Source organism: Ictidomys tridecemlineatus, chromosome 5 (genome assembly GCF_052094955.1).
Source record: "Ictidomys tridecemlineatus isolate mIctTri1 chromosome 5, mIctTri1.hap1, whole genome shotgun sequence".
In the NCBI taxonomy this organism is placed as follows: Eukaryota; Metazoa; Chordata; class Mammalia; order Rodentia; family Sciuridae; genus Ictidomys; species Ictidomys tridecemlineatus.
Window position 1 is genome coordinate 78,968,732 of NC_135481.1, and position 24,029 is coordinate 78,992,760.

The 24,029-nt window shown below is 35.1% G+C and overlaps 1 long non-coding RNA gene across 1 annotated transcript in view; it reads right to left on the bottom strand.

Moving 5' to 3' along the window:
* LOC144377550 (uncharacterized) overlaps positions 1 to 23,225 on the bottom strand; it is a 37,138-nt gene extending 13,913 nt beyond the window's left edge. The window contains exons 1-3 of the long non-coding RNA XR_013438545.1: positions 23,116 to 23,225; positions 20,843 to 20,919; positions 2,855 to 2,947 (exon numbers count right to left, since the gene is read on the bottom strand). This is a non-coding gene — a long non-coding RNA (uncharacterized LOC144377550). The remainder of the gene's footprint in view (positions 1 to 2,854; positions 2,948 to 20,842; positions 20,920 to 23,115) is intronic.
* Between the last annotated feature and the right edge of the window lie 804 nt (positions 23,226 to 24,029).

Sequence of the window (24,029 nt, forward strand, 5' to 3'; positions counted from 1 at the left end):
TTCTTTGAGGTATAATTTGAATTAAATGAGTTGCATTTATTTAACATGTACAATGCGGTAAGTTTTAACACATGTATACATGGGTGAAAAACAATTGTCCATATCAACATAATGAATAAATCATCACTCCCAAAGTTCCCTCCTATACGACTGAAACCCCCATTTCATAGTTCTGCCCCATCCTTTGGTCAGACAACTACTAATGTGCTTTCTTTGTAGATTAGCTTGCATTTTCTATAATTTTCTATGTATAGAAAATACAGCATATATAACCTTTTTATTCTGGCTGTATCTCTCAGCATAATTATTTTCTGATGTATCCATGTTACTCACATATCAGTAGTTAATTTTGTTTATTGCTAAATACTACTCCATTGTTTGGGTATACAACATTGGTTTATTAATTTACCTGTCTATGGACATTTGGATTGTTTGCAAATACTTTTGGTTATTATAAATAAAGCTACTACGAATATTTGTGTAAGTCTTTGTATGGCCACATGCATTCATTTTTTTCTTAAGTAAATACCTAGACAAGAACACCCAGAAGTAAAGAAGTTATGAGTTTTAACTGTTTTCCAAAGTCTTATGCCATATTACATTTCTACCAGCAATGTATGACACTTCCAGTTGCTCCATAACCTCACCGACACTTGGTATGGTCAATTCTTTTAATGTTAGATATTCTAATAAGCATGAATAGCATTCCATTGTGTTTGTTATTTGCATTTCCTTAACATATAATGGTGCTAAGTTTTTCCTATACCAATTTGTTATCATATATATTATTTGAAGACATTATTCAGTGAGTTCAGGCCATAAAGAAACTATTATTAACCAGCAAAGCAATGAAAGAAAATTCTTGAAGGAAATTTTAATAATTTCCATACCAAAAAAAGTTAATGACGTCTATGGAGAGAAAGTTTACAAATTAGTTTTCCTCACTGCTGAGTTTTAATGGTCTTAAAAAAAACTATGAGTATGCTTTATAGTTTCATTCTTTTTTCAGAAGTAACATAAATAATTCTATTGTGACTTAAATCTAGCAACAGCAATCAAGTATAGTTCTGTGACCATGCTAAATTTAATTAATTTTGCTCATTTTGATGTTTCAATCTGCTATATATTAATAGTAATGAGTCAATTAGAGATTAGCCATTTGAACAAAGCAAAATATCATCTTAAAACAACTACAAATGATCATCAACAAAAGAATAATATGTATATTATTCTACTTGCATGTCAACCCACCCACAAAAAGTAACTATAAAATCTCAATAAGCTACCAAAAAAAACATTTCTTGAGACATTAGAGTATAATTAAGGCTGCCAGAATTTGAGGGTTAGTCCTTGAGAGAAGAAACATACATCGAGTTGATTTTGACATGTTTTATCAACTTTTCCTTCAAGACATTTATTAATTCTTAAGAAGTCAAGGAGCAAATAGTGACTCAGTGATGTTGTCAGTCTTCTAAGGATAAGAAGAAAAAAAATGGAATTTAGGATAGCCAAGAATTTTAAAAGCTAGGATCCAGGATAAAAGGGAATCATGAAGAAGAGAGCTGGATATTCCTGGCCACATTTCCCCTTGAGCAGTTTGCCAATTCTTAAACCAAAAAAAGTGAGAGGTAAGTAAGTAAAGAAGAAAGCAACAACTAGGACACCACCGTGTAAGCTGCCTTTCAGCATTAAAGATGTAAACCACTTTTAGAGTCCTGGATTTAGAGTCCACCAAGGAAATAATGATCTATCTGATAAATAACCCAAGATTTCATATTAGACCTCTCAAAAGGTATGTTTTTTGCAGGAAAATAAAACAAAAATAAACTACCGCCTCATAAAGACTTAAATCCAGCCTCAAATTATCTTCATCCCTGATTGAATCAAGATGAATTTGCCTTATTCTATGAACTATTTAAATAAATAAGCAAATAGATAGATTAAAAACTAATATCTATCTGAAATAGGATAACATCATCAAGAGCCTTTTCAATTTTCCTTATACAATGTCTACATTTGATTTTTTTAATTATTAAGCATACCAGGAAATAGCAACAAATGACCAAACTCAAGAGAAAATAAAAAACAGAAAATAAACAATAGACCAAAAGGTAATCCACACATTGAAACTATCAGAGAAAAACTTAAAAAAAATTTTATTAACATTTTCAATAAATTATGTGACAAATAGAGAATTTAATTTCATCAAGCAACTGAAATCCATAAATACTCATAGCTGAAAATAAGAACACAATAAATAGACAGGGTTAAAGGATTATTAGACACAGAAGAAGAAAATATTACAAAAAGTAAACACGGATCAATACAAAATCAACTAGAACATGGAGGAAACACAATGAAAAATATAAAAGAAGGAAAAAGATATGTAGAATACACTAATATTTGTACAAATGTAATTTCAGAGAAGAGATAAAAAAAAAAGAAGCTAGATGAGACTTTTAAAAACCTAACAAAGATACCAACCCAAATTTAAAAAGCTTTTTGAACACAAGCAGGATAAATTCCAAGAAAACTACACTGAAATTCATCATTCCAAACTGCTTAAAACTGAAGTCAAAGGGACAACTTAAAAGCAGCCAGAGAGAAAATACACATTAACTTTAAAGAAACAACAATAAAATAGTTGACTTGTCAATAGAAAAAAAAAGAAACCAAAGAAAATAGATTGAGATCTTTAAAGTGCAGAAATAACTTTCAACCTGGTACCTAGCAAAAATATCCTTCAAATATGAAATAAAAATAAAAATATTGTTTAAGAAAGTAAAAACTATGAGAATTTATTGCCAAATACACATTCTAAAATAAAAATTCAACTGGGCCCAATGGTACATACCTATAGTTCCAACTACTGGAGAGACTGAGGCAGGAGCATCCCATGAGTACAGGGTTTCAAGGCCAGACTGGGCAACAGATTAAGACTCCATCTCTTTTAAACAAACAAACAAACAAAAAACTTTAAATATTTAAGGGAATCTGCGGCAGTCGCAGTCCTGCTACAGCAAAATAACGGGGGGGGGGGGGGGGGGAGGGGGGGTGACGAATAACTTCTGTAGATTGATACAGCAAAAGTAGGAGCCGTTTATTGTAGGACAACAGAGCTATTTATACATTTTGCACAGGCTCGCTTTTGTTACTTCTCAAACCACTCCCTCTGACATTTTGCCAGGCAGGAACTCTACATTCCCCAGGTGTTATTTTGACTTGTCTACAGACCTTAACAGGAATCCTTCAGGCAAAATAAAATTATTCTAGACATAGACACCAAAATACAGGACAGAATGAAGAGCAAGGAAAAAATAAATACGTGGCCAAATTCAAACCATTATCAACTTTATAAAGCAAAAATAATTGTAGATTTAAAATATATGTAGAAATAAAATAAATAATAACAACAGCACAAGAGAGGGGGGCTTACGTAAATGTTCTAGGGACCTTGTGCTGATTGGGAAGTGGTAAAAGTACTAACTAATAAATGTAATTTTAGTTAAGGATACATGTTATAATCTCAATAATAACCATGAAAAGAATAGTGCAAGGCAGGAAACCCAATGAGTTCATGAAGGAAACAATATCATTAAAATGTTTAATTCATAAAAATCCAAAAATAAGGAGAGGAAAAAAGGGAACAAAGAACATGGGACAAATATAAGACAGTATATATAATCCAAATATATTAGTAATTACATTAAATTTGTGAATATACAATAACGCATCTGTTCAGTCCACTTCTCAAGGAAGTTTCAGGTATTACAAGTACTTGCTATTACAAAAATGCACCAGTAAAAATTTTATACATGTGTGAAAATTTCTCCCGGTTTTAATATAAAAGTAGAATCACTAAAACCATCTTCTGTTCTCTCAGGTCTTCTGAAAGTGCTTTTCAACACATGACAGCTCCTCTTTCACCATATTCTCACCAATATTTCATATTACCAGACTTTTAAAAAAAATCTCCCCATCTGATGGGCAAGAAGTAATAATGTGTTATTGTTTCAATTCATTCTTACTTTATCACTGATAGGGGAAGGTATTTTTCATACATTAACTATTACATGAAATATTGTAGTTTCTTCTTCTATGATTTTTTTTAAAGAGAGAGAGGAGAGAGAGAAAGAGAGAGAGAGAGAGAGAGAGAGAGAGAGAGAGAGAGAATTTTTAATATTTATTTTTTAGTTCTCGGCGGACACAACATCTTTGTTGGTATGTGGTGCTGAGGATCGAACCTGGGCCGCACGCATGCCAGGTGAGCGCGCTACCGCTTGAGCCACATCCCCAGCCCCCTTCTGCTATGATTTGATTGTTTATATAATTTGACCTTTTTATTAAGCTGTTTTTATTTTTTGCATTGATTTTCTCTTAATTTGTTGAATATATAGTTGTCAGTGGCTTGCATTACTGGGTAGATAGTGGTGCTCTTCATCCAGAGAGGAAATAAAGAAATTCAGGCACCTTTTTCAGTAACAATTAATGATTTCAGTTTCAGATAAATTCTCAAAATACAAATATCTTCTCAAAATGACTAACTTTGGGATACTCTGTCATGCAAATTAAAATATGGTTAATATATTCATTTTTCTTATCTGGATTATTTTGGTTATTAGGAATTTTTTCATAAATTATGTATTCAATGTGCCCTTGAGTTTCTTTCTTTTCTTAAATTTACTTTTTGATATATAAAATTATAAAAATCATACATATCAAAGAGATCCCTGTGATGTTTCAATACATATATTCATTGCATAATGCTTACATCAGGTTTAACATATCTATTTTCTCAAACATTATTTTTTATGGGGAAATATTCAAACTCCTCTCTTCTAGCTTTTTGAAATATACAGAACATTATTATTATCTCTAGTCACCCTACTGTGTAATAGCATCAGAGCTTCTTACTCCTGTCTAACTGTACCTTAGTACGCATTAATCAACCTTTTCCTACCGCTCCCCACCCCTACGGTCCCTAGCCTCTGGTAACCATAATTCTGCTCTCACTTGTATAAGATTAATGTCTTCAAATTCCACATATGTGTGAGATCACATGGTAGTCTTATTTCAATGCCTGAGTTTGTTTTTTTAATCACTTAACATAACAATCTCCAGACCATTTGTATTATCTCAGCCCTCAAGTTATACAGTTCCAATTTTCCCCGTTATGTCTTTAATCTCTCTTGAATTTAGTTTTGTGTGGAACATTGCTTCTTATATTTTCTAATCCTTTTTCTGTATATTGAACTTATATCTAGTAACATTGCTGAAGTCTCTTGCAAGTCCTAATAATTTATCTGTAAATCTTCTCTTCTTTTTAGGAGAATATTTTTTTAAAGGTAAAAGAATTTCCAAAGCAAGTATTTGAATCCATTATTTTTCAGACCAGGAAATTAACGATGAAATTTTCAAACAGAAAGGGAATTTTTTTTCCGATCTTTTTTAATAAAAACTATCTAGTGATTTTCCCCAACTAAGAGATCCTGCATAAATGAGAGTAATTTTCAGCAGTGGGTTTGGAAGGTGATTCACTCTTTAGTCAGTCTTTATGTTACCATAGCAAAAAAAGAGAGAGAGACTGAAGACAGGGGTAGGAACATAACCATAAGTTAAATGCACCAGACTAAGGAGTTTACATTTTGTCCTGAAAGCAAAGAACTTAAATCAAATTTATATTTTGGATTTTCATTTTCAAAAAGCTTAAATAGAACCATGAAGGATGGGCTAAGTATACATTTTAGAGCAAGTTGATCAGTTGAGATGCATTGCAGTAACTCCCTAGACCATAAGCCTCACAAGGGCTAGGACAGTTGCTTTTGCTTACCTCTGAATCCTCAGAGCCTGTACAATGCTCAACATATAATACTCAACAAATACTTGCTGAATTAATTAATCAATCCTATGAGAAATAATTAGAGCAGAACCCAAAATTGAGATTATAGAAATGAAAAGGAAAAGATAAAAATCTATAAATATTTAAAGCAAGGAGGCAATTGCACGTCATAAATAAGTGAAAGGGAGAGATTAAGAATGACTCCCAGATTATTGGCTTGGGTAACTCAATAGATAGAAGTATCCTACAACCAGAAGGGGAATAAGGAAACACAAGACATGTTTTCAGGAATACATAATGAATTTAGTTTCAGTTATGCTGACTTTGAAGTATTTGCAAGCAGATTTGTCCAAAAAACAGCTGGATCTGTGGATGTGTAGTTGCATGGGGAAATTGTTGAGGTAATAGGTATCAGAGAGTCATACTGAAAAAGTATAGCATTCAAATCTCTATCTCCTCTGATGTAGTGTATCCATCTTAAGCTACCCTAAGGTCTCAGAAAAATACTTCAAAAAGACTTGAGCAGACAGGAAGTTGCCTCTTGAAGAAAAATTTGGCCCCACTTGTACGGAATTCAGTGACCCACCTCCATTTGCAAGCTAGGTGACCCTTCATTCAGGTATAAGCACAATCAAGCATATATTCTTTCATAAAACAAAGTCACCCTTGCCATCTGTTCATCTGCAATCCAAAGCATATCACTGTGTCTTCAACAGTATATCCATATTGACTTCTTCTCAGAAAAGTTCACCTGAAATTGTTTGCTCTCCAATTCAGGTCAAAGGACCTTAGGTCAAAAGACTGATAGTCTAAGATTTGGTCTCTGTCCACTCCTTTAAGTATTCTACAATCTATTCTAGTGTAAATGTACAGTGCCACATTATCCTACTTCCTTCACTGAGTACCACTTCAGTGTTATTCTCAGATTTTACCAAAGCCCAATACATGTAAGAAAGAGACACATGAATACAGCCCTGGTGTGCTTGCTTTAAAGTTTACTCTGGAGATCTTGTCCATTATCTTGTTCAATGTCCCTTATACAAATTTTCTTATGAAATCTGCTTGCTGTCATTTCTTTGGATATTTTTATCATAAAAGTAATACATACTTGTTTGTAAAAATGTTTTCAAGCAATATAGAAGCTCCCATATGTATTCTCTTTCCAGTCCACACAATTCTAAGTCCCAAAGATATATGGGTAGTCAGGATTCTTTCTATTGTAAACGACAGACCTATAATTTGAAGTAAGTTAAATGCAAGACAGGAGTTGGAAGGCCTTTAGGGAACGATAAAGAATCAAAGCATCTACTTCAGAATCCAGGGCAGTCCCAAGGATCCCAGCAGATAAATCCTGGAGTGTGAACCACCTGTCTCTGTTTCTGCATGCATATTCACATTATTCTCTCTCAGTGACTGAAGGATCAGATCTTGGCATCACTGCCGTCCAATAGGAAAAGTTCCCCCCTACACTTTAAAAAAATTCCAGGGTCGTGGGACAGACTGTCATTGACTTAGCTTTGGATAAAGGAATACTATGATTAGCAGGGGCCATAAACTCATGTCTAAAATAGAAGAGGAGTAATTTCCTTGAGGAAGGGGAACAAAGTCATTGAAAGAAGGGAAAAGTTGGCTACAAAGCAAAAGGTACTATCAATAGTTTCCTGAGTTCTGGACATTTTCTCTACATTTACAAGTATATAAAATATATTATTTTATATTTTAGATTAATAGCATCACACTATGGCAAATTTCTTTTAGACATTTATCAAGGAGAAAATGTTCTTTTAAAAGTGCTGGTATACTTTCTTTTGATCAGATAATGAGAATTCTTTAATCCACTATTCCTTTTTCTTGACTGTCAGGAAGCTCAGAAGTAAATTTAATGTTCAGTGACCATAACCATATTAAATCTTTTCCCTTCTTCTTTTCATAATTTTAGTTTTCTAATTCCTAGCTTGTCTAGCTTTATGGTACAAATGTCTTTTATTGTAAACCACCTCAAATTCTTCTTGAAAAATAAGACAGAGTTTTATAAGTTCTTCTAAGATCTGGTATTTTTTAACTTTATTATTTTTCCACTATGTGAGTAATGAGTGCTTATTATAGAAAATTTAGAAAATAAATGGAAAAGTAAGGAGAAAAAAATCACCCATGTTCCCACCAGAGTTCTTACCACCCATTAATGTTTTGTTGTATTGCCTAATTTTAAGGGTAGGAGAAACAGCCACGCCATCTAACTAGCCAGTCTGAATGGTTTCCTTCTAATCAGAAAATCCCTGAAGACTTTAAATTACAGAGGAACGAGACTTTAAAATTCTTAACAAGAATAAAGGAAGACTTGGAAACTTTGACAATGATTGTCCAGAATTTATTATTAAAAATTAATACTTAATCTATTAGTTCATCATTCCCAAATGTTGTTTACTCACAACTAAATTAAAATTAAAGCTCAAAAACAAAATATTACCCTTTGTTAAGCTCTCATAATTTTATTTAATTATTAATTCAATGGGGAATTATTCCAATAAATAACAAAAGTTGTATTGTTTAGGTATTATTCATAATGATTTTTTGTTTGTTTATTTTACTGGGGATTGAACCCAAGGATACTCAACCACTGAACAACATCCCAGCCCTTTTTTACATCTTATTTAGAGACAGAGTCTTGCTGAGTTGCTTAAGGCCTTTCTAAGTTGCTGAGGCTGGTTTTGAACACACGATTCTCCTCCTGCCTCAGCCTCCCAAGCCGCTGAGATTATAGACGTGCACTACTGCACCCTGCCACAGATAATGTTTTTGAAACACACATTTGGTAATTGTAATAGTGATCATTAGACCCCAGTTGTGTAAAGTTGCATCTTAGAAAAGCTTCTTAAGACTTACATGCGTGTTCCAAACAGAGCTTCACTTTGATTTTGAAGGAAAATTAAGAGAATAATAATACCAAATCTAATCAAATTTTAATCCCTGTATTAGTTGGCTCAGGTTGCCATAACAAAAGATCATATACTGAGTGGCTTAAACAACAGAAATTAACTTTCTCACTGTTCTGGAGGCTGGAAGTCTAAGATCCAAGTGCCAGCATGGTCAATTTCCAGTAAAGACCCTCTCCCTGATTGGTAAATGATCACCTTCTCCATGTGGCCTCACATGGCCTTCCTTGAAACACAGGGAGAGAAAGAAAGCTCTGGACTATCTTCTTTCTTCTTATAAGACATCAATCCTATGGGATCAGGAACCTAGCCTTAGGATCTCAATTAACATTAATTACTTCCATAAAGCCTATAAGTCCAAATAGCGTCACAATTGGGGGTAGAGCTTCAATATATAAATTTTGAGAAGACATAATTCAATCTATAGAAATCCCTTTGTTCTAATAATCATATCTCTGGCAATAATTAAATTTATATCTGAATATTTTGAAAATGAGAGGTGAGGTTTTCATCTCTGCTTATCAGTTCACCAATAACTTCTTGTAGCAAAAATATGTTTATTTAAAACCAAACATGCTATAAAGATACATGTGGGAAGGTTGTGGGGAGGTTGTGTGTGTGTGTGTGTGTGTGTGTGTGTGTGTGTGTGTGTGTTGAGAAATTCAAAGTTCTCCCATTTCTATATCAATTGAATTGTTTAGTTAATATTTGAGCCCTGAAGTTCACAACATAAGTAGTTGAAGCATATGCCTTGTTCCAAAACACAGCTAGTTTGGTAGGTAGACAGCCATGTTGAAGCCACTAGGATGAGAACTCAGTGACCAAAGTAGAGATACATGACATAACTAGATTCAGAATAGATAATGCCAGATGAAATTAGAAACTGTGTTTTGTCCTACCTTTTATGTAAAGTGGGCTTATGGTTAAACATGGAGCCAGGAAACTATTTTGGATCAGAATTTTAAATGGTCCTATTCTTTGTATGTCAGATTAACACATTTGTCTTTGAGTTCTTTCATCTGAACTAAAACACTAAACAGAAAAAATACATAAATCAAATGTTTTGGCCCTTCTCAGATCTTCCTAACATGGGCTAACTCTATTCAGAAAGCATGTATTTTTTCCCCATGACATCTGAAGTACAATATAGAAATTCATCCTTTTAGTGAACTGTGCCTTTCCCCAAGATTTTTATTTTGCATTTAACAAAATAACAGCAAATTTCAGGTATTAGAAGGATCGAAACAACCTCTTCTATTCTGTTGTCCTTAGAACACCATCTTTTATTCATAGCTTCTCTTGTGGTGCTGGGAGGCAGATTCTGTTGCTATAGCAACGCCCTGCATATCCTTGGGGATAGCTTACAGTTTTACTTTTTTTTTTTAAACAACAAAGAGCCATTGATACTACATGTTGCCAAAGGTTATAAAAGTTGAATTCTAAAATGAAAATATTTCTTCTATAGAAGTGGTACACCATATGCGTCCCACAAATTCAAAGAGATATGTAAGGATATGACCTTTGTGTGAACACTGATGAATCTAGTATAATACTGTTTGGCTTCAATGGATTATTCACAGCAGAAGTAGTTTAAGTGTATGCCTTGTTTTCTAAGACCACTATGGGGGATAAGGGGTTTATTCCCAGTATCTGTAAAGATCCAGAAGCAAGAAAAGAAAATAAATAAATAAATGGTCCCATCACTTATTACATTTTGTTTGTTACTTTTGTAATCACCTTCCTATTCCCCACCCCCGCCAAATGAACTGCTATATCAAAATCCAATTACACTTTGACAGTAAATAGAACCTCAAAGAGCGGTTGTGACTGAATCCTTGTTCCTCGGAATAGATATTAAATGTACAAGATTCTCAAGAGCTCTGAAATCCGTATTCCTTCCTTCATTTTAACTAGATTCTCTTCATCTATGGAGGAAAAAAAATTCCTTAGCTAGCTGCTTTGTAAAACTAGGAAAAGAATTTATTTTCAAGTATTCCTTTCAAGATAAGTTATCTCATTCCCCTAGAAATCAAAGGGGATGCACTAAGACATACAGATGAGAAGTTAGAGGCGCCACAAAATCACTTCCTAGGAAAATAGTCTTAAGAGCTTACAGAAGGTCAGGAGGTGGGAATCTGTATTTTTCTTCTCAAGGAGAGAGAGAGAGAGAGAGAGAGAGAGAGAGGGAGGGAGGGAGGGAGGGAGGGAGGGAGGGAGGGAGGGAGAGAGAGATATACAGACTGAAAATGTAGATTAAAAATATAAGTACTCATTCCAATTTCCTCCACTCACTATAGCAAGAGAAAATTCACTTGGGTTAGAAGACCCTCCCAGCAGACCAAGCAAACCCCTGATTCCAGGCCATTTATTCGTTCATCAATATTTACTAAGTACATGTTATGTTTTAAGCCACTCAAATGCTTACTAAGTGTGTCTGATTGTACTCTTAAAGAGTTAGTGTCTAATTCAATAAAGACTTCATTGGTACATCTTCTATAGATATAATATGAAAAAAAACTATTTAACATAACAGATCAAAAGGGAGGGGGAATGGGAATACAAAAGACAACAGAATGAATCAGACATAACGTTCCTTTGCTCATAAATAAATACGCAACCAGTATAACCCCACATTATGTACAACTACAAGAATGGGATTCTAATTGGAATGGGTTATACTGCATGTATGTGTACGTCAAAATATACTCTACTGTTATGTATATCTAAAAACAATAAATAAAAAAATAACAGATCCAGAAGGCAATCATAGCTACTAATATCAAATACACAGATTGTGTTTCTGAATACCATTTTGGGCTAGAAGGAACCAGGGTTCCTTGCAGAAATGGCTGATTCTAGAAATGGTTGCAATAGAAAAATCATGCCAGAGTCTGGAATATCTGGTTGTTCAAGAAAGTGATTAATAGAGTCCTGTCAAAAGGATACTGGAGCCGGGTGCAGTGCCTCACATCTGTAACCCCAGTAGCTCAGGAGGCTGAGGCAGGAGAATCCTAAGTTCAAAGCCAGTCTCAGCAACTCAGCAAGAGCCTGTCTCTAAATAAAATATAAAAAAGTGCTGGGGGATATGCCTCAGTGGTTAAGCACACCTGGGTTTCAATCCCCAGTACCAAAAAAAGGGATACTGGAGCTGATTTGAAAGAACATCCATTGGCCACATCTTGGATAATTTTACCATTGAAATGAATAATGGCAGAAATAGGTCATAACACATTAAATGAAAAATAAATACATGAGCCCATAGTGATACCCAGAAGAAAGGGGAGAAGAGAAGAAGAATAGAGAAAGGGAAGAATAAAAGTGGAAAGTTATTCTTTATAGAAAACCAACTCTTATGAGATGAATTACATCCCCACCAAATTCATATGTTTAAGCCTAACACCTGAAGTGACTTTATTTGGAGATAACTGTAGGGAGGTAATGAAAGTTAAATGAGGTCATAAAGACTGAGGCCTAATCCAAAGAGGAAGAGTCACCACAGAGTGTGTTCTCTCTCTCTCTCTTCCCTCCCTCCCCACCGCCTTCCACCCCCCCACCCCCACCCCCACCCCGCCATCCCCATCTTCTTTATCTCTCTCCCCTCCAGTCCATATACACAGAGAAGACTCTGTGTGAAGACATAATTAGAAGTTAACTGTGTACAAGCCATTTACCAGAAACTAACTCTAACAGTACCTTGAGTTCTTTCTAGCCACTAGAACTATGAGAAAATAAATTTCTGTTGTTGATACCACCCATTTTTTGTGGCATTTTTTTAATGGAAGCCAAAGAGTAATATACCAATTGATAAATGTTGAAGAAATGATAGAACTAGAAAAATCCCCATTACTCCCCACTGTAAGAATCATCAGTGAATATCAATATCACTGGGTAGAATATTCATTGGCTCTAAAATACAACCACACAGGTAACCTTTACAATAGGGAAATTAGTCATGCCATCACTATCTTAACCAAGAGAGCAAACTTAGCATTATCACTAGTACAACAACCTGATGTGTACCTCCTAATAGATCCATTAAGAAAAATATTCATCACCTTGCCAAGAATGTTTAATCAGAACCTAATCATGAGAAAATAACCAGACAGAGCTCCACAGGAGATTCACTTTTGCAAGTAACTGGCCCAGATTCTAAAAACAGAGTTAATGTCATTAAAAAAAGTAGGAGATCCCTTCTAGACTAAGTGTCTCTAAACATTACAACTACAGAATTAACAAAGTTTGATTGGATCTTGGATCAACAAAAGCAACTAAATAGCATATTGAGTATAATTGCAAAAATTTTAAATTGTCTCTGTATATTAGATGACAAAACTGAATGAATGTTAATTTTCTTAAGTATGGATAATATAGTGGTTATTTAGGAGACTGTTCTTATACCTAGGCAGTATATACCAAAGTGTTCATGGGTAAACTATCATGATGTCTGAAGCTTCCTTTCAAATGGTTGAATAGCAACAAAAAAGGATACATTTACAACACATGGAAACAAACAGCAAAGAAAACAGGTAATAAAATGTTATTAATTGATGGATATAGGTAAAGGGTAAAGTAGTAGTATTCAATGTAGTATTCTTTCAGCCTTTCCGTGATTTTACATTTTTCAAATTCAAAGTTTGAAAAAATAATTAAGAAATGAAAGTATATTAAAATGTTCACAAACATTTTATGGCCTAAAGCTCACCTCAACTACTACTGACCATGCAGCTACTAAGACCAAATGGCAAAATTTAATGATTGGAGAGTATAGATGCTGTTTCCAAACAGACCTGATTTTAAAGCCTGTCTTTCAGACTATAGGAAAATAATAATATTTCAGATTTAAGTTTCTGCATTAAAATGAGAGTAATACCTGAGTAACAGTTGAGAAAATTAAATTAGATATATAAAATGTCTGGCACACAGTAATAAGCAGTAATAATAGCAATTATTATTTCGTGAAGGAGAAGGGATTGGAGCCTTCACATTTTCTGGCAAGCATTCTCCACTAAAACTATGACATCACTTACTAACAATGAGTGACTGTGCTATACCATTAGTGACCATTTTATGGCAACAGTCTTTCCAACTGAATCAATGGCAGGGACCATGCCTTCTCTAATTTCTGTGTCTCCTAAAGAGCTTTGTGCAAGGTTATAGATGTTAATATTTTATTTATAATATGTTATGCTAGATCAGTGCTTTTTTAAAACTGATGCCTGGACCTCACCCCCAGATCATTTTTATTTGTTTTGTCTGGGATGGGACTTGAACCTCAAGATTTTTAAAAACTCCCAGGGAGATTGTAAAAAGCTTGTTTTGTGTTTCTCCTTAGCGCAATGGCACCATTTATTGCTGCCAGTTTTCACCCCCCTTGGAGCAACCTGGAGCAACAGATATAAGTGGATTTGGATCTTAACATGACAGCCCTCTCCTATAAGCAGCTCTTGACCTTCTTTCTGTCTCTTGAGAAAGGGTAGAAGCAAATTTCAGATAATTCATAAGACCATCATGTAGGTTAACATAAAATATGCAAGATTTACTCTTTGACTTATCACAAATCATAATTATAACTAATGCTGTTCTTCCTTCAGTTGATGAAAACTGAAAATATGCCTGTTCCCAAACCACAAGTTTGGGTAAGTTTTCACAACAAAACAAGTATCCAAACAGCAGAAATGAAGCTGTAATACTACATTATTAACAATTTGGATTCTTGAAATTCAGAAAATGTTTTCATTTTGTCCCAGAGAAATCCAACCATAAGGTAGATAACATGAATGATAAAAGAAATGGAGATGTGTGGGAGCAGAAATCAGAATCAGTGAGCTTTACAAGAATATCAGAAAAAGAGCATTTTTATCATAGCCCATCTAGTAAGCTGCCAATGTTGGCAAACAAGTTCCCAATACAAAGTATGTAGGCACTGGTCTGACTCCTGAGTATGTCTCTCCCTACATCCTCCACCAGGGCCTCTATGACCAGAACACTATGCCTGATGGTCTGACATATCTATGTACATTTTCCCTGCTCCTGACTGAGTGTACACTTATGGACCTTTAACTGCTTAGAAAGCATGAGTGTCTTTAACAGAATAAGAGGCACTCACAGATAAGGTTATTTACAAAGTTCTGTTATGTAGACTCATCTCTCCAAGTCTTCCTGATATGGGCAAGAAGAAAGTTTTACAGATGGAAATTTGTGTCACCCTTAAAGGGAAATTTGTGCCCTGCTTTGGGGCAGAGAGGAGAGAAGAGAATTTTTTCTGTGACTATTATTTCTCAGCTGACTTCAGTTTAAAGTAATCCTTATGCCAATGTCTCATATTTTGGGGTGGCATATTTCAGACACCATCACTAGAAAGTGACTTGAGGACTCAAGATATTCCAGAAATATTCTGAATTATATAGGTAGATAAAAATTGTTTTAGCTATACATTTTGAAATAACTTAAAGGAGAATTATTAAAAGTACACTGAATACGATATACCAAAAGAAAGTTTAAAAGTTTACATGAAGATGAAAGAAAGAGAACTGATCTTTTTTTAATGCTAAGAAAAGCAAAGCTAGATTATATCGATGGCTGATTGTCCAGGAAAGCCAAGTTTGATGTTGTTATATTTTATTATAACTTTAAAAGTTGAGGAAGTATTATAACAAAGATTTGTATGTAGCATGTAAATCAATTTTACATTTATCACGTTCAACCTGCAGCAGATTGCCTAAATTTTAGGAGTGTAGTCCCTACCAAGGAAAGATGTATCACTACTCTAGTGAAATAATCCTTATAACATGAGTAAATGTTACTTTTAATTCCAAGCACTAGGTCACCATTGGAAACCTGCTAAACCTCTGTAGCTTTAGTCACACTATGGATACAATAGAAAACTAGACTTGAAGCTTCCTGGTGAAATTCTGTTTCAATATAAATGGATATGATATTGAGATGTGTCTATTCCCTCTTTACCCTCAGCCATACTTTTTAAATTAAATCTCTTCCTCATAAAAACAGTTGAATTATTTATGAGATAAGAAAACATACTTTGTTCTCTGTTCCTTTTGTAAAAGAGTAGATTCCCCAAATCTCATAAAATCAAAATTTAGAACACTTTAAAATACATCACCAAAAAAATTTAAAAATTTTTAAAAAGTAAAATAAAATGCATTACTATCTCATGAAGTTGTAAAATTTGTAACTGAGTTTTAGTAAATAAACTTGGTTTGGAGTTAATTATTAATATAACAATTAAAATATCCTTTTGAAAAAGTATACAATGCTTTTCAGATTTCACCTGCATCTGAATATTAGCTAACTAGAGATAGAGAGCTTACATAGATATATTTAAGAACTAAGGAACCAATATTTTTCCTATAGAAACTTATATAGCAAGAAAGAACTATGTGGGGCTGGGGGTTGTAGCTCAATGGTAGAGCACTTGCCTAGCATGTGTGAGGCACTGGGTTTAATCCTCAGCACCATATGAAAATAAATAATGTTCAATTCTTCTCTCCCTAATCCAAAGAATATTATTAGCCTATGTACATATATGATTACACATCCAGTGTGATTCTACATCATGTACAACCAGAAGAATGAGAAGTTACACTCCATTTATGTATGATGTATCAAAATGAATTCTACTGTCCTGTATAACCAATTAAAACGAGAGAGAGAGAGAGAGAGAGAGAGAGAGAGAGAGAGAGAGAGAGAGAAATAAATGAAATGAAGGTATTGTGTCCACCTACCACTAAAAAAATATATATTAAAAAAAGAAAGAACTATGTGGGACTAATCAGAATTAATCATGCTATTATTGACTGTGTTCATGGATCAAAAGTAGTTCCATAAACTTTTTCCAGCTACTCTTTTTATCTTTTTTACAGATTTCTATATCTGTATTTTTTATCCTATGCCTCAGAGAAAAATGTTTTGAAAGTATGCTTATGTATTAAACCAAAAATCTTAAGCATGCAAAAATTCTGGTTCTCAAAGCACATTTTCTAATGCCTAAAAGACTAAAAAATAACTCAGTACCAGCCATATGAGGAATGTTGCCCATGATCACCTTTCACTTTTAAGCATGCTTTTTCCAGTTCAATTTTGTGATTCTTTCTTTTCATTCTAGTTATTTGGGGCCTTTCCTAAGTACTGCCAAATAGGAAATTACCACAAAGACAAGTGGAAGGAAAAAACATTTTAAAAATAACTTCACACACCACCTGCAATTCTGGTAAATGCCTGGCTCTCGGAGTGTGCGGGCATTTTGAGATCTCCCTCAAATCAGTCACGCTGCCCCCCCACGGGGATTGGTGTTCCCTTTTCAGCTCAGTAATCAAATAGCTTTGACTGGTCCATGTCTGCTTTTGTCCACTTCTGACCTACATGTTCCTGTGAGGGACATCTTTGTCTCACTTCTCTTTGGTCACTGAGTTCATGTACCTCAATAGCCTAAGTCTTGCAGTCCATTAATGAGAATTCTCAGCTCAGCCCTAGGCCACCCAGAAACCCCGGTTGCATGTTCTTCTTGAATGGCTTCACTGGTGGCCCATTCAAATGTGCTAATGTCAGAAAAAAGGATTGAATGGGGCGCCAATGTACACCATTGCTGAGGCAAAGTGACTGCGGCTTCCAACAAAGCTTCCCCTGTGGTGATGTTAAGCAGAGTTATCAATGGTGCAGAGGCTGAGCAAGGACTAATGCTCCAATCATGCCATCAACAGGTGGCACAGATGCAGCCACTTCAATATGAAATCACAGTGCAAAGTTCACTGCAATTCATTCCTCTCTTCAGCTTCCAAACTCCAGATAAATGTGTAGATATGCCTCCTTTTCTCTCTCATTCTGGGCAGGCCCCTTTGAATTGGCTTGCAGAAGGAAGACATTTTGGGTAGGAGAGGAAGCCAGTGTTATTTGTTTCCAATTTTTGTTAGGGTTACATCTGCACTGGATAAGCATTCTCAAAACCTTTTTATTCCCTCATGGTTAAACAAAACATAAAAAATTTTCACAAGGCTTATCCCAAAAGCACCAAAAGGGCATTTTAGTTCAGCAAAGGAATGTTTTGATTATGCAAAACAGATGTCATATTATGGCTCCATGTTGCTACTTCTCATGAAAGAACGTATTGAATTGCAACTAAATTGTAAAGGTATGATGAGCAAACCAATTCTGCGGCCCCTCCTCCTGGAAACAGAGCAAATGAAAGGGAAAGGAAGAGAATGGAGCAGCCCCCAATTTTTCCTCCTAAATAGATACTTCTGGAAAGAAACATAAAAGGAACTGAAGAGTCAGGACTTTCATAATTATCTTTAAATTCCTTTAAGACCTTCGGATTTCTGAACAATTCACAAATATATAGCATATCCTAATATTAACCTAGAAGAATAGCCAAAATTATAGTCACACTGCCTTAGTCTCATTTCTGTTGCCTCTACTGAATACCACAGACTGGGTAACATATGAAGGATAGAATTTTACTTAGCACACAGTTCTAGAGTCTTTGGCAGCCAAGAGCATGGCATTGGCATCTGCTTAGCACCCCACCAGGGCATCACATGGTGAGACAAAGCAAGTATGCCAGCTCAGATCTCTTTTCCTCTTCCCGTAAAGTCACTAATGCCACCATGATAAAATTGACTAAGGCCTGGAAACACTCAAACAAATTTGTTAAATAACCAAGTTTTTTTTTGTTTTGTTTTGTTTTCCAAGAGAGAGAGAGAGAGGAGAGAGAGAGAGAATTTTTTAATATTTATTTTTTAGTTTTCGGAGGACACAACATCTTTATTTAATTTTTATGTGGTACTGAGGATCGAACCCAGTGCCCCGCGCATGCCAAGCAAGCTCACTACCGCTTGAGCCACATCCCCAGCCCAGTAACCAAGTTTTTTTTGTCTTTCAGGAAAAGCCTCCAGAATCCACTCAAGGATTTTCAAGAACGGACATGCACAGAAGCTAGCTCATCCAGTCAATGACTTCTTGATATCACAAGCTCAAAATTTCCCCAGAATATGATAATTCACCACCCCACTTTCCCCCCACCAAAAAGAAATATGTGACCTGTGAAAAGGCATGATGACTGTTTATGTCTGACCAAAAGAACCATAAAACTTCCCCTCCTCATCATTCAAATAATCAGCTTTTCTCCCCTCTCCCTCCCTCCCTCTATACTGCCCTGATCAGGGAGGCAGATTTGAGCTCTTTTTTCAGTTCCTAGACTCTACTGGTTGGCCACACAATGTAACCTTTTCTTTTTGCAAACATGAGTTACCATAGTATTGGCATCTTAGGTTTCAGGTTGCAAGCCCTTGCTATCCCACCCTCCTGACCTCATCTAATCCCATTTACCTCCCAAAAGGCTATCTTCAAATATCATGATCATATAACTTTGGAAATTCCATTTTCATCACCTGAATTCTGAGGGACACGCCCAAACTATAGCATACACCATCACTCAAACTTGACACAAAGATAAACCAGTGAACTGCTTTCAAGGCTCCTCCTAATCCTTAATCGCTGGTGAAAGTCTGCAGAGCCATATCATGTTCATGAGAACCTCAACCTTCTCAGAAGGCCCAAGATTCTGCTTGGCTGCTCATATATGATGTATATGTCAACATATACAAAAACTACTGTAGACCTTCAGCTCTCTCCAAGCTACTTTTTCACTCCTGAATGAAAAATAATAATATAAAAAAAGAATGTAAGGTATCTTCCATCTCAGCTAATTTTTGAAAACTGACATTTTGTTGGAAGACAGACTCCAAAGCAAACGGTGCGTGCACTCATATCCACACACATATACACAAAACAGAATGCTATCCATATGGAAATGATTTTTAAGTATTCTAGAGCGCTAAAATTGAGGAGCTCTCAACTAAAGAGTAGGCCTCAAGAACTTGTTTAAATCTAGTTTAAAGAAGAATGATTTTTGCAGAGGGAATTCTCTGGGGGCCCACATGGTCTCTCTAGTCCCTACAAAAGAACCTTCCTAATGCCTTATTACATCTGGTCACCAAGCTGTAGGTTCATGCTCAGCAACTCTCCTAGAGTAGCCTCCTTTGAGCACTTCAGCTCCAATGTGACTCTGCTCACAATTCTTTTGCTCCATCTTAAAAGCTTATGATAAGTAATATTCAAGGTCAGCAGTTCTCAAACCTAAGAAGGAACGTGACAGGTGTCCCAGAGCCATTAGAATCCTTTTTCATTTTCTACCACAGGCATTTAAGAAGGTTTCCCCCCTCACTCTCTGACTTTAATAAGTTTTTCCCACTTTTTTCCTCAGGCTAGACTAATTATAAAGAAAATAATAGAGTGTTTGCAAATTATTTATGATTCTTATGTCATGTTAAATTCATATATTTTGCTTAACATTCCATAATGAACATAAACATTTTTATACACAGAAAAAGAGTTATTTTAAAAAATAATAAAATTAGGACTGGGGATGTGGCTCAGTGTTTAAGTGCCCCTGGGCTCAATCCTCGACACCAAAAAAAAAATAAAAGATAAAAAATAAAGTTAATTAATCCTCAATCTTCAATTACTCAGAACTGCAATTTTGCTCTTAATTTCCTTTAAAAATGAAGTATTTACATGACATGTTAAAGAAATAATTACCTACATGAGAAATGGTGAATTTTTTCCCCAAGAATGCAAATATCAGCATTTTCATCAATTTCATCACTGACTAAGGTTAGAATTCTAAATCTGTGCCTTCAAATAAGCATAAAATAAGTTTATCAAAAAAGTTCTTTTGGGTTTTTGCTAATAATTATTTGCTTTATTAAATCATCTTGTAATAATCAATGTTATATTTTATCATTTTTATAAATAAATAATTCTTGTAGCCTGCAAAAAAAAATTAATCAGAAAAAAATTCCCTCTCCATATTTCTCTCTTAATTAATCATACTTTACCCCAAACTATTTAAGATATAAACTTAAATTTTAACAATCAATGGCCTCTTGTGGAGACTGATATCTGTTAAGTCCTCACACCTTTGACTAGAAACATTTGTAGATAGTTAGGTCTTGACCCAGGAAACTACCACTACATGATGCCATAAATTACCCACTTTGGTTCTTCTTATATTTTGCTGAAAGGCGCAAGAAATATATTTCATCACAAGTCCTGTGTTCATAGTGGAAGTTCCTATAACAAAATATAAGAAAAAGGCATAAAATTAATATACGTTTTACATGACACAAGAAATGTTATAAGGAAACAAAGACCCCAAGCAACAAGTAAACCTGTGTATTTTTTATGCTGCTAGATTTGAAGAAGTGGGTAGTTGTGGAGAAGTATAATTGGATTAAAAAAAAAAGTGTGATCTAATGGTAGTAAATTAAGGATGGTACTGAGCCTGTCCTATTTGTTCACACTTTTCTCCAACTTTCTAAAAATGTTTCTTCATTCAGGTACAGAAACACCCCTCAAATAAGAGTCTTATGACCTGCTTCAGGAAGAGGTCAGAAAATCTTTCTAGGTTTTATAATTTGCTTTCAGGGAAGAAGGGCCAAGGAAAGGTGAAAATGACCTTCTTGTCTCTGCTGTTATCTCAAATGCCAAGGGGTAGCATATCCTATTCAGCATATCCCATCATTGCTGAATACAGAAAGTAGAAAAGTAGAGGTCCCTTTTAAACACAAGTGAAAACTGAATTAGACCAGATACAGTGGCACATGCCTATAACACTAGCTACATGGGAAGCTGAGACAGGAGGATCTCAAGGTTGAGGCTAGCCTTAGCAACTGAGCAAAACCCTGTCTCAAAAGGGAAAAAAGGGTGGAGGCGAGGATGTATCTGCCTAGTATGTATATGTACTGAGCCCCATAAACCACCTCCACCCCCCAAAAAAAAACTGGATTAGGTTGGTACCTAGCTGCCCAGCTTTCATTATTTCTCTTACCTTTATTTTTATGTAGGTTAGCTTAAGAAGTTAGAACCCTAAAAGGTGTTTTTAAAAGGATGTACTGGATTTTTCTCCAAACTGGCTTTAAAGCTGCCCCACAGAATGCCCAGGAAGCATGGGCCAATCTGCAGCTGTCCCTTTGTTTACAATTCCTTCCCTCCTCCCTATTGTCTCCTTTCCTGCTCTCCCTCCCTCAACTGCCCAAACTCTGCTTTTGAAGGCATCCTTGACTTCAGAAAAGTTAGACCATGTCACGGATGGTCACTAAAGTCTCTTCTTTCTTAAGACAGGCTAATAGAGATAATGGGCCCTGTGGGAGAGAGGAAGCCAAAGAAAGAGAGGGATTCCTTTGGATACTTAAAGGAATTATTGACAAGGCTCACCAGACTCAGGCTAACAAAATAAAAAAATTGAAAAGCAGCTGAGGCCGTTCTGCTAGATCCTTTAGGCAATCAAGAGAAGTAAAGTCTGCTTCTTGGAGGATTTCAGAGGGTAGAGGTTGGAGAGGGAGGTAATTCTTTAAATCTTTGTTAGGATGCTTTTTGAAGATTTTAAATAAATTTTTATAATTAAAACTATTAATTGCGACTAAACCCAGGAAATGCATTACTACATGCAGGAAAGTTCATTAGCATTTTTTTTTTTTTGCTGGACAAAAATGGAACAATAAATGAATTTTAGTGAAGTGAGAAAAAGTCAATATCCATCATTTCATAAATGGGTAGAAAACCAAGCATTAAAATACTGCTGTAGAAGAAATCTGAAAAGTTCTAGCAGAAATCCTTTTCTATCATCAGCCTGCATGTTTCACTAGAGAGACAAAGGACAAAGTTACTCTCTCAATTTCCCCAATTTCAGTTAAAAAAAAAAATAGAAACAAAAGGGGGAAAAAAACCTCTTTTCAAGATTCTTTTGGAAGACTCTTAAAAGCCCTTTCTATGCATGGAGTATCATATACAGAGACTTTAGGATGGAAATATATCTCACAACCCTTCCCCTCAGAGCAAAATCTCTCTTCAGTAACTTTAAGGCTAAAACTCAATGACTCTTGTTTTCATTGGATCCCAACTCCAAAAATTCACTGAAATCAACCACCTCCTTTCTGAAGGATGACTGAATAAGAAAGTTGGGACATAGATACATTTCAAGTAAGAATTAACTATTACATTGGCTCTCATTCTTCATCTACAGTTAGAATGAAAGGAAGATATTGAAGATAACTCTGGAAGACTGTGTGACCATCCTTGCCATAAGCAGCCCAGTTCAGAAGACAGAGGGATCAGATATTTGTTCCAAAGGACAAAAAGCCTTTGAGGCACTAATGCAAGTATACATAATGAATATAATTTGTCACTGTTGGGATTGTTACCACACACAATTATTCCTTATATGGAAAAAAGGATGTATTTCCATGTATTATTTTTATTTCTTTTTACCATTTTTCCTTTTGACTCTAGAGCAGAATTAGTTTGGCTTTGTGTAAGCTCTACTTCTTAGAAGCAAATCCCTTCATTGAAAGAAAATCTTGCTCCAAGTGGCCCACGATCAGCTGCTGGATAATGAGAAAGAGTTGGAAAAAAAAAAAAAAAGCAAAGACGATATTTTAGTTCAGTGCATCTAATTCCAGATATGTACATGGGTGAATCTATATCACAGAGCAGCAACATTCCATAGAAAATCCTACTCTTTTCCAGAATAACATTTTTCCCTCCTGCCTACAATGCTTCCGAACAAGACCTCGCTTGGTTTTTCTCCAACAAATGATATTTACATAGTAGAATCACGTTTTAGAAAGATACACACAGTGTGATTTTTAAAAGCAAATGTCCAATGAAGCAGATTTTGTCTTTAAGGGCAATTATGCCAAGATCCCTAGCAAACCTACCATCTAATGACATGCTGTATATTTGTCTCTACCTCCAAAGCTTGCCATAAGCTGCAGTTGCCATCTTCCTGGACTGCCTTTGAAGTTGTAATGTTTTTACACTTCAAAGAGGTACCAACACAATAGTAGGGATGGAGAGTGGGTCTTATTCCCCAATCCAGAAAATGTATCACATATTTTATGAGCCTAAATGGCTTTCTGTTTCATCATAAAAATTTTCCTTCACCAAAGGATTAAAACTCGATAGAACACAAATGATATTAAGTAATATAGTCTGTTAGGCATAAAATAATTAGCAATGAAGTCTCTATGCCAATGGCTAGTGTGTGCCTTTTTAATGGATGTGGTGTGGCAAAAATAAACAGTAGGACTCTTGGCAAAATTATTTCAAATTTACTGTCAACTCCCTTTCTTGATCATTTTTAAGACTCTTTACCATCATCAAATGACTGTTTGCAGGAGTTG